Raw genomic sequence first — 13,940 nt, forward strand, 5'->3', positions numbered from 1 at the left:
GTGGCAAAGCGAACCACATCCCTGAGACTGACAAACAGCAGCAGCTGCAAGTGTGGCTAACAGGAACACAGGGAGGGATGGGGAACAGCTGATCTGGAGGGTGCTGAAGCACTGGAAGGGGAGTGGAAGCTCCATCCTTAGAGGGTTTTAAGGATCCGCTTGGCAAAGCCCTGGCTGGGATGATTTAGTGGGTGTTGGTCCTGCTTTGAGCAGGGGTTGGAGTAGACATCTCCGGAGGTCCCTTCCAAACGTGATAGTCTCTGATTGTCAGTTTCTCCTGAGGTGATTTTGTGTTGTCTAAAATTACCCCACGCCCCTCAGTGTCCTGTCCTAACTTAAATAGAAATAATTAATATGTTCTCCCAGCCCCCAGATCTGGACATTTCTTCCTCATAAAGGGCTCACCAGTGAGGTTTCTCCCAGCCCTAAAGACTTTGTGTGCAGTGTCCATGCAAAGTCTGTGACCTGCAATTATTAAGCCTTATACCAGTGATTCAAGAAGTGAAGGCCTGGAAGCTGGCAAGCTGCTGTTCCAGCTGCCTGAGCCTGCCCCATACACGGCAGGAGGAATTGGGAGCCCTGTGGTTCTGGTTCCCGTTCACCCTGTTCCCGCTGCGAGTGTGTGTGTGTGTGTGGGGGGGGGGGGGGGCACTTCTGCTTTCCCAGAGCTGATACATGATTCTGGACTGGGAGTGCTGATTAAACAGCATGACCAGGGATCGCCTTGGGCCTGTCAAGAGGAAGAGGTCCCGTCCTCGCTGCCTGGCTGGAGCCACATGCGTCAGCCTGCGCAGCCCCACCAAGCAGGAGTTCCGGGGCGGGGGTGCTCAGGAATCCCCCTCCTTGTGGGCAAGGCAGTCCGGAGTGGCTCAGATGTGCGCCAGAGGCACAGACTGGAAAGGGAAAGGTTCCCTTCCCTTCCCAAAGCACAAGAGCACCAGCCAGCAGCACGCAAGAGAGCTGGTCCCCTGCCAGGCCAGCGCAGTGCAGTCTGGAGCAGCAGGAAATTTCACTCTGGAGAAAGACTCAAAGCTCAGGAGCCAGCTGTATCTGTCAGAGTATATCTCCATCTGTGTGTCTCTGTGTGTCATTCATAGTACATGGGTTCCTCACATAAATTATAAAGTTCTGCCTTTATTATTATATGATAGTGTCTAGAGGTCCCAACCAAGATCAGGGCATTCAGGAGATCTGCATGCTATTCCCAGCTCTGCCACTGCTTTCCTGGGTGACCTTGGGCAAATCACTTTGCCTCTCAATGCCTCAGTTTCCCTCTATTAAAATAGGAACAATGATATCTACCTCTGTTGGAAGGTGCTTTGAGATCTATAGATGAAAAGTGCTACAAGAGAGCTAGATAGCCTCATTATTGTGCTAGGCACAGTACGTGCATAGAGCAAGAGACAGCCCCAAAGAGCTTACAGGCTAAACAGACAAGACAGACAAAGGATAGGAGAAAGGAAGTGCTATTACCCTCATTTTACAGAGAGGGAACCGAGGCACAGAGAGATTAAGTGACTTGCACAAAGACACACAGGGAGCCTGTGTCAAAGACAGGGATTTAGCTCAGATCACCAGAGTCCCAGTCCAGTGCCTTAAGCACAAGCTCCACACCATATTTCAGGGTGGTGTATGCACTTTCGCTATCCAAAAGCTTGAGAAACTGATTTAAACTCACTGAACAGAGCCAGCAATGAGGACTGTTTAATACAAATGATAACTTCAGTTAATGGGCAGTTGGGGTCTGAGGAACTAAACTCAGACTATGTGATCTAATGGTGCCTTCTAGCCTTAAAAATCTATTCACCTATTACATAGTTTGGGACTTAGGCCAGCTGAGTGTCTCAGTCTCAGGCTGCCTCTTTTTATTTGCTCCTCTGGTAGGAGATTTCAGTCCCTCCACAGCTGGGACACATGCAAAAACAGTCTGGATTCATTTAATCAAATATCTTCCCAGCTGTCATTTTGCTGCTTCCCAGCCCACTAATACAGGGCATACGCCATGTGTCTTGCCGCTGTCCTTACTGGTAGCGGTGGGCACGCAGCGAGCTCAGTTCCCAGAGTACTTACTAACTCCACAGCTTTTCCCGTAATTGACTGGCTGTGCAACAGTTCAGATATTAGCACTGTACTCCAGTGATCATACTAGTCATACGTCTGTGTAGCACTTCAGAGCTGCACATCTCAAAGTGCTCTGCAAAAGTGGGTGAGTTCTGCTACCCCCATTATTCTAGAGAGGGTAACTGAGGCACAGAGAAATGAAGTCTTGTCCAAGCTTATGCAGTCAGTTCTTGAAATGGGAATAGACCCCAGTCTGCAGACTTTTACCACACGGGATTGCGGCTGCCTCTGTTGCAGAAATACTGTCTTCTGTTAGCCAGCAATTCCTTTCAGCAGGGATAAAAGGTCACTCTGGTACGCCGTGGTTGAGGGGGATTTTACTGAACATGTAAGTAACAGAAGAACTCCAAGAAATTCCTTTTAGTTTTGGAGCAGTGCCATATATGCAGCAGTGGCTGGTGACCAATGTAAGTGGGGGGTGGGGGTCCATAGCCTTCTCCCCCATCTGATTCCCACCCTTCCTAGAGCTTGACCAGATTTTCACACGGAACACCAGGACACTGGAGGGAGGGTTATGGTGGAGGATGATAAACGGAGATACTTCACAGTGAAGGACATGGTGGAAGAATATTGGGTTCCCCTCTGTAGTTCCTTCAGTGCCTTCTTGTCTCACTGTCCCCCCACTCCAACCTTTTCCTGTTTGTTGCCCTCATGCCCACCCACGTCCCTACACCCATACTCATCATCCTCCCCCATTTCACCCCCTCACGCTGCCTTCCCCGTGCTCTTCTTCCCTGCTTGCTCAGAACTCCCCACCCAGTCCCCCTGAGCGCTCAGCCTCCTCTTGTTCAGAAAGTCCCTAGTCCCAGCTCAGGCTCAAGCCCTGCTGCCCCATCCCACCTGACCTCACCAGGCTCAGCCCCTCTCCCATGGGGAGGTAATATCCACAACCCCTCAGGCTAGGACGCCCCCTTCCCCAACACAGACACTCCCCACTGCTCAGAATCTCCCCTGGTTCAACTCTTCCCCCATCCCTCCCAGGGTCTAAACCCAACCTCCTCTTAGCATCCTCTGAATGCTCCAGGTACCCTCTCACCCATGCCTGTCTGCTCCAGCCTTGTGAACAGGCAGGGAATTCAATTCTAAGGCGCTGCCTCTTCACAGGAGCAGTGTCAGCATGCAGTGGATGACATGACAGTTAAGTGCATGCCAGCCTTCACAATATGCTGTGCTCCCTAGGTTTGCTCTTGAGGGGTCCCCAGTGGAAAAGCCAGAGAAAAAATTCTGGCTCCTTTAAAATCAATGGGAGTTTTGCTTTTGATTTCAGTGGGGCCAGGATCTCACGCCTGGATTTTAACAGCATTGCAGCCATTGGTAGGAAGCCTTGAATGTTTTATCAGTGGCAAGGCGACATTCCTGAAGGAGAAGCTTTGTGTAGCTTGAAAGCTCGTCTCGCTCACCAACAGAAGTTGGTCCAATGAAAGATATTACCTCACCCTGCCTTCTCTTTAACTCCGGTCTCCGCCAGTAGGTGGCATTTGATTGCCCATTCCAAGGATGCTGAGCTGAGGTTAAGTAAGTGCAGTGGTGGTTAAACACATTACAATAGAGTAGTGTCTTTATTCTGCTAACTCACCCAACGGAAGACCAGCTGCTTTCACTTTCTAATAGGGGCTGTTCCGTTTTTGTAGGCTAGAGCCATACGACAACAGCAGATCTCGACCTCGATCTATTAAACGTGTAACGAAGAGGCAAGGCGTGTGTCGGTGTGTCAGTCTCCTTAATAAAGAGTTAGGCCGGGGAAGGTTCTGTGCTCTTTGGAAGAGAAGAAAGAAGCCTAAATGATTCTGTGGGAATTTACTGAAATTTCCCATTGCAGCTAGGGACTTGGAAAACACTCCCTCTTGCTCGAAGCGTGAGATATTAATAATGATGAATGATCATCACAGGCTCCTTGCATTCTACAGTGGTTAACTGCAAAATAAAGCAGAGGCAGGGGAGTGGAGGTAAGATGGGTCAGCTGAGGAGACAGCCTGTGGGGATTTCCTCTGCGCTTTTTCCTGTTAGCTTCTGGTTACCCAACCCTGATAAACAGCGCTGACCCAGACTCAGCCTCTAGATTACTCAGAGAATTTCATAAACTGTCCACTTGCACGCTGTGCCAGCTGCATGTACATGTCCCCTGGGATGGTAAACAGAGCCCAGCATGCAGGTGCAATTGCTGAATGATTTGGGCTCCAAAAAGGATATTTTTCAGGACTATACACAGCTCCTCTCCCCCCGCCCTGCCACCCTCGGGTGACCACCTTTCAAAATGCAAAAACAGGCGGCATGGCATTTAAAAAAATTGTGTGAGGGGAGGGAGTTACTGTACCCATTTTATATTCTATATTTAATAATGGTAATTAAAAAATAAATATCAATTTACCAATGTGTTTTGTTCGTCACTGGATTGCGTTGCCAAAGCAGATTATTTTCAGCTGTTTGGAAACACATGAGACGTGTAACAAGTCACATGCTACTGGGATGATAATTGATGTCTTACATTGGCTACACCACGTGTCAATCATTCTGGGGCTGTGTAAGCATTGTGGATGATGCGGTAGTTGCTATGGTTTGACCCTTGCTAAGTGGTAAATTTGAACTTTGTTGAGAGGAATCTGGGACGAATGCTGTCCTGGTGTCATTCAGCCCAGGACCAGGATCTGAAATCTACATTTTGAGACTGTCCTGCCAGTTAGGGACGGGAGGTCACCCTACCCCCCACTGCACTCCCATACTGTGCACTCACATGGCAGTACAAATGACTGCCTAATTCTTTCTTTTGTAAAGATGCTCCATAAAGGCCTAATCCAAAGCCCATTGGAGGCCATGGAAAGGCTCTCGTGAACATCACTGGACTTTGGGTCAGGCCCGAAATTCCCCATTTTATGCTGCAGTAATGTGCAGCGGAGGCCAAGCCCGCGGCTGTGAAGGCAGAAGTAAATGAACGCTTTTAGAAGACATGCTTGCCCAGCGGAGCCTCACCAGAGCAGAGCATCTGCTGCCCCACAGGTGAGACGCTCTACACAAAACAGCGCTGCCTGCATCTGTGGCTTTCCTGTGTTGGTCATGGGGTGGAGGGGCCTCATGTGCAAAGGATTTGGCAGTGACTATTTAGTAAAAGATAAAAATGAAAGAGACAGGGAAAGTGACATCAAAGAGAACTCTGGCCTGATCCCAGTGTAGAAATCAGACGTGTTCTCATGGGGATCACTGCTGATCCATCTCAGAACTACAGAAATGCAACTCCAGCTCCAGGACCAAAATTTCCAAGTCTTGAAGCACAAAAATGTGCCCCAATAAATACAGGGGAGATTCTGTTCTCATCTGCAGATCTAAGTATCTGAGCCAAGATTTGGCTCTAGGCTTTTAACAAGGCAGATTTATACCTATTTTCTGCACCTCTTAATTTCTTCTAATTCTTAAACACCTTAGAAAACATAAATAAAACCGATAATACATGTAACTGGTTTGACCAACAGAGCACCTTAGGTCATGTATTCAGTGAAGAGAAGGCTCCATCGTATTCCCTTTATGGTGCAATTTGACTTGCTGGGGAAAGTATAACCTTTTACCAACTTTAATCCTTCCAGTGTTTTTTTTTTTTGTATCTAGGCTCAACTGTACTGTCGGAGTGCATCCAGCACAAAGGGAAAGTTAAAAACAAGCGTCTAAATCGTAGTCATTCAGAGGAGAGTGTATTTGATCCTTTTCTTCAATTTCGAAAGCAGTATTTTACTACAAAACAGAATCACAGCAGTTGGCTTCTGGAATTCCCTGCAGGGGAAAAAAAAATCAATATCCCTCTTTACTTGGTTCATTCCAATGATGTTAATCTCTTTCACTCACACGCTACGTCTGATCCCTTTCCAGTCCAGTCCAAGCCACACAGGTTACAGGAGATTGGCTCCTGCTGTGCAACAAGAGATAGGGGAAAATAATAATAAACCTCTCAAATTCTGCCCTCTGGGGAGTTGCACAGTTGGCCAAGCTGAATCAGAGGGGGAGAGCTCATGCAAGCAACTTTCTTGCCTCGCATGTTCCCCCAGTCTCTACCCTTGCCTCATTTACCACACTTACCGACTACCTTATGGCCACACAGAAGAGTTCTCCTACTAGGAACTGCCAGGGGCTATTTGACCCCCAGAGCAGGGATGGACCAGTGCCTCCCAAGTTTACCTATGGGCAGGAGCGGCGCCAGGGTTTTTGGCGCCCTAGGCAGGGGTCCTTCCGCACTCCTGGTCAGTGGCAATTCTGCGGTGAGGGGGGGCCTTCCGCGCTCCCGGTCTTCGGGGCACTTCAGCGGCGGCGGGTCCTGGAGCGAGTGAAGGACCCGCCGCAGAATTGCCGGCGAAGACCCGGAGCATGGCAGGACCCCCCGCCGCTGAATTGCCGCTGAGGGCCGCAAAATGCCACCCTCCCAAATTCTGGTGCCCTAGGCGACCGCCTCGGTCGCCTAAATGGAAGCGTCGCCCCTGCCTATGGGCTGTTCAAACAAGTTATCTAGGTGTTTACTATACAGCCTTACCTCTGCTGGAGAGGTTTGGGAGTCTTCCTCTTCCATCACCTCCCCCAACTCAATTGCCTTTTGGGGATAAGGGTTAATTCCAAACCCACTGAGTGCATTGCCATTTTGTAACGAATATCATTATAGTTGCAACATTTGGGCTAATTTCTGGCTAAACATGACAGTGAAGAGACAGCTGCCTCGTTTTCTTATTGTTACCTGCAGGGCCGGCTTTAGGCCAATTCCCCCAATTCCCCCAAATCGGGCCCTGCGCCTAAGAGGGCCCCGCACTCAGTGAGAATCCCTTCCCTGGCTAGAGGCGCCTTTTTGATTTTTACTCACCTGGCGGCACTTCGGGTCTCCAGCGGCACTTCGCCGCTGGGTCCTTCGCTTGCTCTGGGTCTTCGGTGGTACTTCGGCGGCGCGTCCTTCAGTGCCGCCAAAGACCTGGAGCGAGTGAAGGACCCACCGCCGAAGTGCCGCCGAAGACTCAGAGCACCGCCCGGTGAATACAAGCCCCACATGCTTTTTACAGGCGTTTTTTGTTGTTTTTGATTTGGGTTTTTTTTAGACATCCCTGTCGGGGCCCCGTCGAAACTGTTCGAATTGGACCCTGCACTTCCTAAAGCCAGCCCTGGTTACCTGTCTGAGGAGCAGTAGCAGAATTCTGGGGCCTTTCATAAGGACAGCCAGACTGTCTTATTATCTATCCCATTCCTAATGGTTCCTAACATTCTGTTTGCTTTTTTGACTGCTGCTGAACATCGAACAGATGTTTTCAGAGAACTATCCACAATGACTCCAGGATCTCTTTCTTGAGTGGTAACAGCTAATTTAGACCCCATCATTTTGTATGTATGTGGGATTATGTTTTCCAATGTACATTATGTTGCATTTATAAACACTGAATTTCATCTGCTATTGTGTTGCCCAGTCACCCAGTCTGGTGAGATCCTTTTTTAACTCTTCATAGCCTGCTTTAGACTTAACTATCTTGAGTAATTTTGTATTGTCTACAAATTTTGCCACCTCACTGTTTACTATTTTTCCAGTTCATTTATAATATGTTGAACAGTACTTGTCCCAGTAAAGATCCCTGGGAGACACCTATATTTACCTCTTTCCAAATTGAACATTTATTCCTACCTTTTGTTTCCTGTCTTTTACCAGTCCCTGATCAGCTTCCCCTTTGGAGGAGAAATCCATGACATGGAATCAATGTTTTCTTAATGTAACTTGTTTATTTACATGATACATTCCAGTCCTTAAACAGAGGTGGTCACAAACAGCATGCAGGCAATCCCCTCTTCCAGAAATCGCAGCCTGAACATAAGAACAGCCATACTGGGTCAGACCAAAGGTCCATCAGTCCCAACATCCTGTCCTCTGACAGTGGCCAATGGCAGGTGCCCCAAAGGGAATGAACAGACAGGTTATCATCAAGTGATCCATGCCCTGTCACTCAGTCCCAGCTTCTGGCAAACAGAGGTTAGGGACACCATTCCTGCCCATCCTGGCTAATAGCCATTGATGGACCTATCTTCCATGAATCTATGTAGCTCCCTTTTGAACCCCATTATAGTATTGGCCTTCACAACACCCTCTGGCAAGGAGTTCCAGAGGTTGACAAAGCGTTGCATCAAAAAATACTTTCTTGTGTTTGTTTAAACCTGCTACCTACCTTAGACTCACAGACTCATGGACTTAAGGTCATAAGGGACCATTATGATCATCTAGTCTGACCTCCTGCACAATGCAGGCCACAGAATCTCACCTACCCACTCCTGTAACAAACCCCTAAACTATTTCTGAGTTATTGAAGTCCTCAAATCATGGTTTAAAGACCTCAAGGTGCAGAGAATCCTCCAGCAAGTGATCCATGTCCCACGCTGCAGAGGAAGGCAAAAAACCTTCAGGGCCTCTGCCAGTCTTTCCTGGAGGAAAATTCCTTCCCAACCCCAAATATGGTGATGAGTTAAACCCTGAGCATATGGGCAAGACTCACCAGCCAGCACCCAGGAAAGAATTCTCTGTAGTAACTCAGATCCCACCCCATCTAACATCCCATCATAGATCATTGGGCATATTTACCTGTTAATAATTAAAGATCAATTAATTGCCAGAATTAGGCTATCCCATCATACCATCCCCTCCATAAACTTATCAAGCTTAGTCTTGAACTCAGATATGTCTTTTGCCCCCACTACTCCCCTTGGAAGGCTGTTCCAGAACGTCACTCCTTTAATGGTTAGAAACCTTCATCTAATTTCAAGTCTAAACTTCCTAGTGTCCAGTTTATACCCATTTGTTCTTGTGTCCACGTGGGTACTAATTTGGTGGCTCCTTGTTCTTGTTTTATGAGGAGTACATAACACTTCCTTATTTACTTTTGCTATACCACTCATGATTTTATAGACATCTATCATATCCTCCCTTAGTCGCCTCTTTTCCAAGCTGAAAAATCCCAGTCTTATTAATCTCTCCTCATACACCAACACCTTGTTCCCAGGAAGCCACTCCACCCCCAAAATTGACTTTAGTGAGATTAAGGCAAAGAGCAAATTCTCTTGTTGTTTGCTACTGCTCACCCAAAAGAATATCCATCATAACGCTAACAACAATACAGCATTTCTTCAAAACTGAACACTGCTCATACCCTAAAAGTGTTTTTTTGCAAGGTTATGTGTAGCAGTGCCACCTGGTGACTCCTGCAATAACATTAGGTAGTTATATATAAATAAGGGCAGATCCAGCAAAATATGCCTGGCCTTCTGGGCTCCGGAAGGCTGCAGCTTCCTGCTCTGTGGTACATTGACCTATTCAGAGAATAGATCAGCCTACTCCAGAAGGGCTCCAGCTCAGCCATGCAAATTGCAAAGCTGCAAAAGAGTTGAAAAATCTACAAATTATCTCTCCTCCCTCCCACGTCACAGTGGTGGAGCATACTTGGCAGTCTCTCTAGGAAATGAGACGTCTCAGACCACAATCCAGAAAAGCATTTAAGTATGTGTTTAAATTTAAGCATGCACGTAGATCAGATGACTACAGTGAGACTATTTACATGTTTAAAGTTATGCACGTGCTTAAATGCTTTGCTGGATCAGGACCTCAGATTGCACCACACAGTGTCCAGGGTTTCCCTGTGGCCTTACAGTGCCTGCAGTGTTGTTTTTGCTTTGGAACTTGAAATCCAAAGTTGCGTTTTAATTTAGAACAGAATGGTAATTAGAGCTGCAAAATATCTTCTCCACTTCCTGTTTTGCAGAAGCCACCCCATTGCCCTTTCACCCGCCATGGTCTTCCCAATGGGGAAAGGAGCATATCAGTCAGCTAAGTCAGCTTCCATTGACTGTCTCTGGCTGCCTGTAGAGGGATGGTTACCCGCTCCTGCCCTTTGGGGCGGAAAACAGCCCAGGAGAGGGCTGGGGCTGGGGCAAGAAGCCTAGGCTGATTAGGGAATGTAGGCTCAGCTGTGGCCAAGCCTCAATTAGGCCAAGCTGGCCCCTATAAGAGGCAGTGAGCCAGGAGCCCAGTCAGTCCCACTCTGCCTGTAGAGGGAGAAGGGCCTAACTGCAAGGTGCTAAGTAAGGAACCAAGGCTGGGGAAGGGCCAGAGGAGCTGGGGAGCTCCGGTCTAGGAAAGACCCAGGCCGCAGACCTGGTAAGGCCTATTAGGTACTGGGTTGCAGGGGGCAGCCCATGGATAGGCAGAGGCAGCAGGTCCAAAACCCCCTTTGCCTACAATGAGTGGCGTACACTGCAGTCCTTCCTAGTGAGAGGGGCTAGACGGGGACTGGCAGTAGCTGAGGTGAAGTGGGGATAGTGGGTGGGGGTTCCCCTGGGAGGGTTAGACCCAGAACTGTGGGAGTACTGCCAGGGGGCAGCACTCAGTTAAAGGGGCACTGGGAGGGACACGGGGGCCAGAGTGAGGTAAGGCCAATCATTGGCTTGCAGGGGGTGCTCCTGGCTGGAAAGAGCTAATTCCCGAGGATGACCAGCAGGAGGCGCTGCAGGGGTGAGTCCACACCCTTACACTGCCATTCTGCAAAACATGAGCACAATCATCATCTCCCAGCGTTTCCGCAGCAGCAGACAGTGAAGAAAGACTAATAACACTGTTGCTTCTCTACGGCATAGGGTGCGACGCACTGGGCAGTGTTGTGTTCCAGGAGTTGCAATTTAGCCGACAGTGATGAAATGTAGAGAACGATAGGCTCTGATTCACCACTGCATTACGACTCTGGGTGACCCCACTGCTTTCAATGTCTATGGACTCTCATACAACCGGAGTAATGCAGTGGGGAGGCAGATCCACAATGTTTTCTCAAGAACATGAATATGCAGGTAGTGTGCAGTACAGACCTATAAGCTAACCAGTGATTTCACTAACTATCTAGGGCACTCCGGGGACCTTTGCAAAGTCATCAATTCACCAAGAACTACACTGTGCCAAGCCTGATGCTTCAGGATGTAAATAGATTCCCTGAGAGGGCTAGGAAGGAACACTTTCCTACCAGAAATTCCCTGCGACTATTAGAATCCATTGACCCTCACTATTGGTTTCTACTGGAGGCTAGATGGAGTGGTAACCAGTAATGGATATCAAGGGCAGGATTAGCCAGAGCATATACAGGAGTTAGACACCCAACTCCTATTGACTAGGGCTGGTCCAAAAATTTCCAGTGAAACTTTTCCTCTGGAAAGTTAATTTTCATTTAACTGAGAACTCTGCCATGGGAAGTGACTGCTTTCCTTGAAAATTATGTTTCACTGAAAAAGAAAAAAATTGGCCCCAAAGTGAGAAGGTTTGGTTTTCAGTTTTTCATTTCATCTAAATTTTCTTCAGGGGAAACAATCTATTTCCCTACCAGCTCCGTTAGGGACTTTCACTGGGACTTGTGCACGTTAGTTTCTTAGGCACTTTTGAAAATTCCAGCCCTCATGCATACAAGAAAAATGTTTGCACAACTTCATTCAGGATTTGCCTGCGTTAGGAAAGAGGTTGAGACTAGGTCAGGGATAGCTATGTAACCCCATTGTAACAAGTATATTTTCCCTAGTGTAGATGCAGGTTAACACCATTTACCTCAGTTTAACTGGTTGAGGTCAATCCTGGGGAAAAGGTGGTGGTTAGGTCATGGTTAGCTAACCAAACCTAACCCTGACTTTTTTTCTTAATGTATACAAATCCCGTAAGGCATGATTCTCTGTTGCCCTGTATCTTATGTACAAAGCTACCATACTTTACATTTACTTTGCATAGGTGCAAATGATTACCCATGGTGTCAGAGTGGAGGAAAAAGCCGAGGCAAAAAAGACTTACAAGCCAGCTGCCAATCACTCCCTGGGTATAATTGGAGTTGAGTGAATAATTGATTTTTTGCTGTGGGGGCTCAACCAAAAAAGACTCCCAAACTTGTGGTTAATTTCAAAGAGAAACTGAGTTTGAGTGGGTGTCTCATGAAAACAGCCTTCCAAGGGGAGTAATGGGGGCAAAAGATATATCTGGCTTCAAGATTAAGCTTGATAAGTTTATGGAGGGGATGGTATGATGGGATAGCCTAATTTCGGCAATTAATTGATCTTTGATTATTAGCAGGTAAATATGCCCAATGGTCTGTGATGGGATGTTAGATGGGGTGGGATCTGAGTTACTACAGAGAATTCTTTCCTGGGTGCTGGCGGGTGAGTCTTGCCCACATGCTCAGGGTTTAATTGATCGCCATATTTGGGGCCGGGAAGGAATTTTCCTCCAGGGAAGATTGGCAGAGGCCCTGGAGGTTTTTCACCTTCCTCTGCAGCATGGGGCACGGGTCACTTGCTGGAGGATTCTCTGCACCTTGAGGTCTTTAAACCACGATTTGAGGACTTCAGTAATTCAGACATAGGTTACAGGTTTGTTACAGGAGTGGGTGGGTGAGATTCTGTGGCCTGCATTGTGCAGGAGGTCAGACTAGATGATCATAATGGTCCCTTCTGACCTTAAATCTATAAAAAAAAAGAGAGAAAACAAAAATAAACATTAATTTTGGATAAAAACCACAGAAAATAAAAAGAAACTAAACAAATTCAGGTTTTTGTTTTGGTTTCAGCCAGGGCCGGCGCTTCCATTAGGTGACCCTAGGCGGTCGCCTACGGTGCCAGGATTAGGGGGGTGGCATTTTGTGCGCTCCCCACGGGGTGCACGGGAGCTTCCGGTTCCGTTCCCATCACACCACCGAAGAAGAACCTTCTGCCGACGTGCCGCGGAAAACAGTGGCAGGAAACTGAGCAGCTCAATGACTGCCACTGTCGCCTGCGGCATTTCGGCGGAGGGTCCTTCTTCGGCGGCACGATGGGAGCGGAACCGGAAGCCTCCCTGTGCCCCATGGGAAGCACACAAAATGTCGCCCGCTGAATTCTGCCTTAGGCGCCAGAAACGCTGGTGCCGCTCCTAGTTTCAGCCAGTATTTTGATCTAAGATCAAGATTTCGTTGGAGGTTGTTGCAGTTGGGGGGAGGGTGGTTTTCCACTCCTTAAAAATATAGCTAAACTTCACAACAAAATGTTATTTACAAGCAAAAAAGTTGAAATATTTAATTTTGAAATGGTCTTGACATTAAAAAAAATCCTTTTCTTCCCACCAAAACTATTCACTGAATTTGACCCACACTGGTTCACACGCTGCAAGGGTGCAGGGGACTTACCAGGATTGTCTGGATGTCTCTCACTTAATCATTTCTCTGTCATTTTGGGGCCTCGGGCACTGGTGCACCTCCCTTCCTCCTATTCTCTGCCTATGGCAAGATAGCCTAGACTCTTGTGGGCTATAATACTTTGGTTTAATTTTGGTTATTGGATTTAGTGTGTGGGTGCTGGGTGGTATTGGAGGCCTGTGGTCATGGGCAGCACGTGAACCGCTGGCTGGGGGAGGCTAGCCCCAGCCCTGCCCCTTCTGCTCGCCCTGGAACCCAGAGTCCCACCACCATGGCCATCAGCACTGCCCCAGGCTGGCTAGAGCCTGTAGTCCCCCCCACCCCCACAGCCCCAGAAAGGTGGGCGGCATGGCCCTAACCCCAGAAGCCCAGTGGCACCGCAGAAGCAGAGCCGTGGGGGCGGAGTGTGGGTGTGACAGGTTGGATTACAGAAACCCCTTTGGGACTGTCACCTGATCTGCCTAGACTACCTCTGAGCCTGTTTTCCCTGCCAGCTTGGGACTTCAGTGCCTTATCTTGTTTGAGCCAGACACACTTGCCTACTTCAGACACAGATCCAAGTCTGAACCGTGTCTCCTACGAGTTGCAGACTTAACTGAAAACAGCTTAAGAAGTGCTCCTATCTCCAGCACTTAG

The sequence above is a fragment of the Gopherus flavomarginatus genome, chromosome 4 (assembly GCF_025201925.1).
Source record: "Gopherus flavomarginatus isolate rGopFla2 chromosome 4, rGopFla2.mat.asm, whole genome shotgun sequence".
Lineage (NCBI taxonomy): Eukaryota > Metazoa > Chordata > Testudines > Testudinidae > Gopherus > Gopherus flavomarginatus.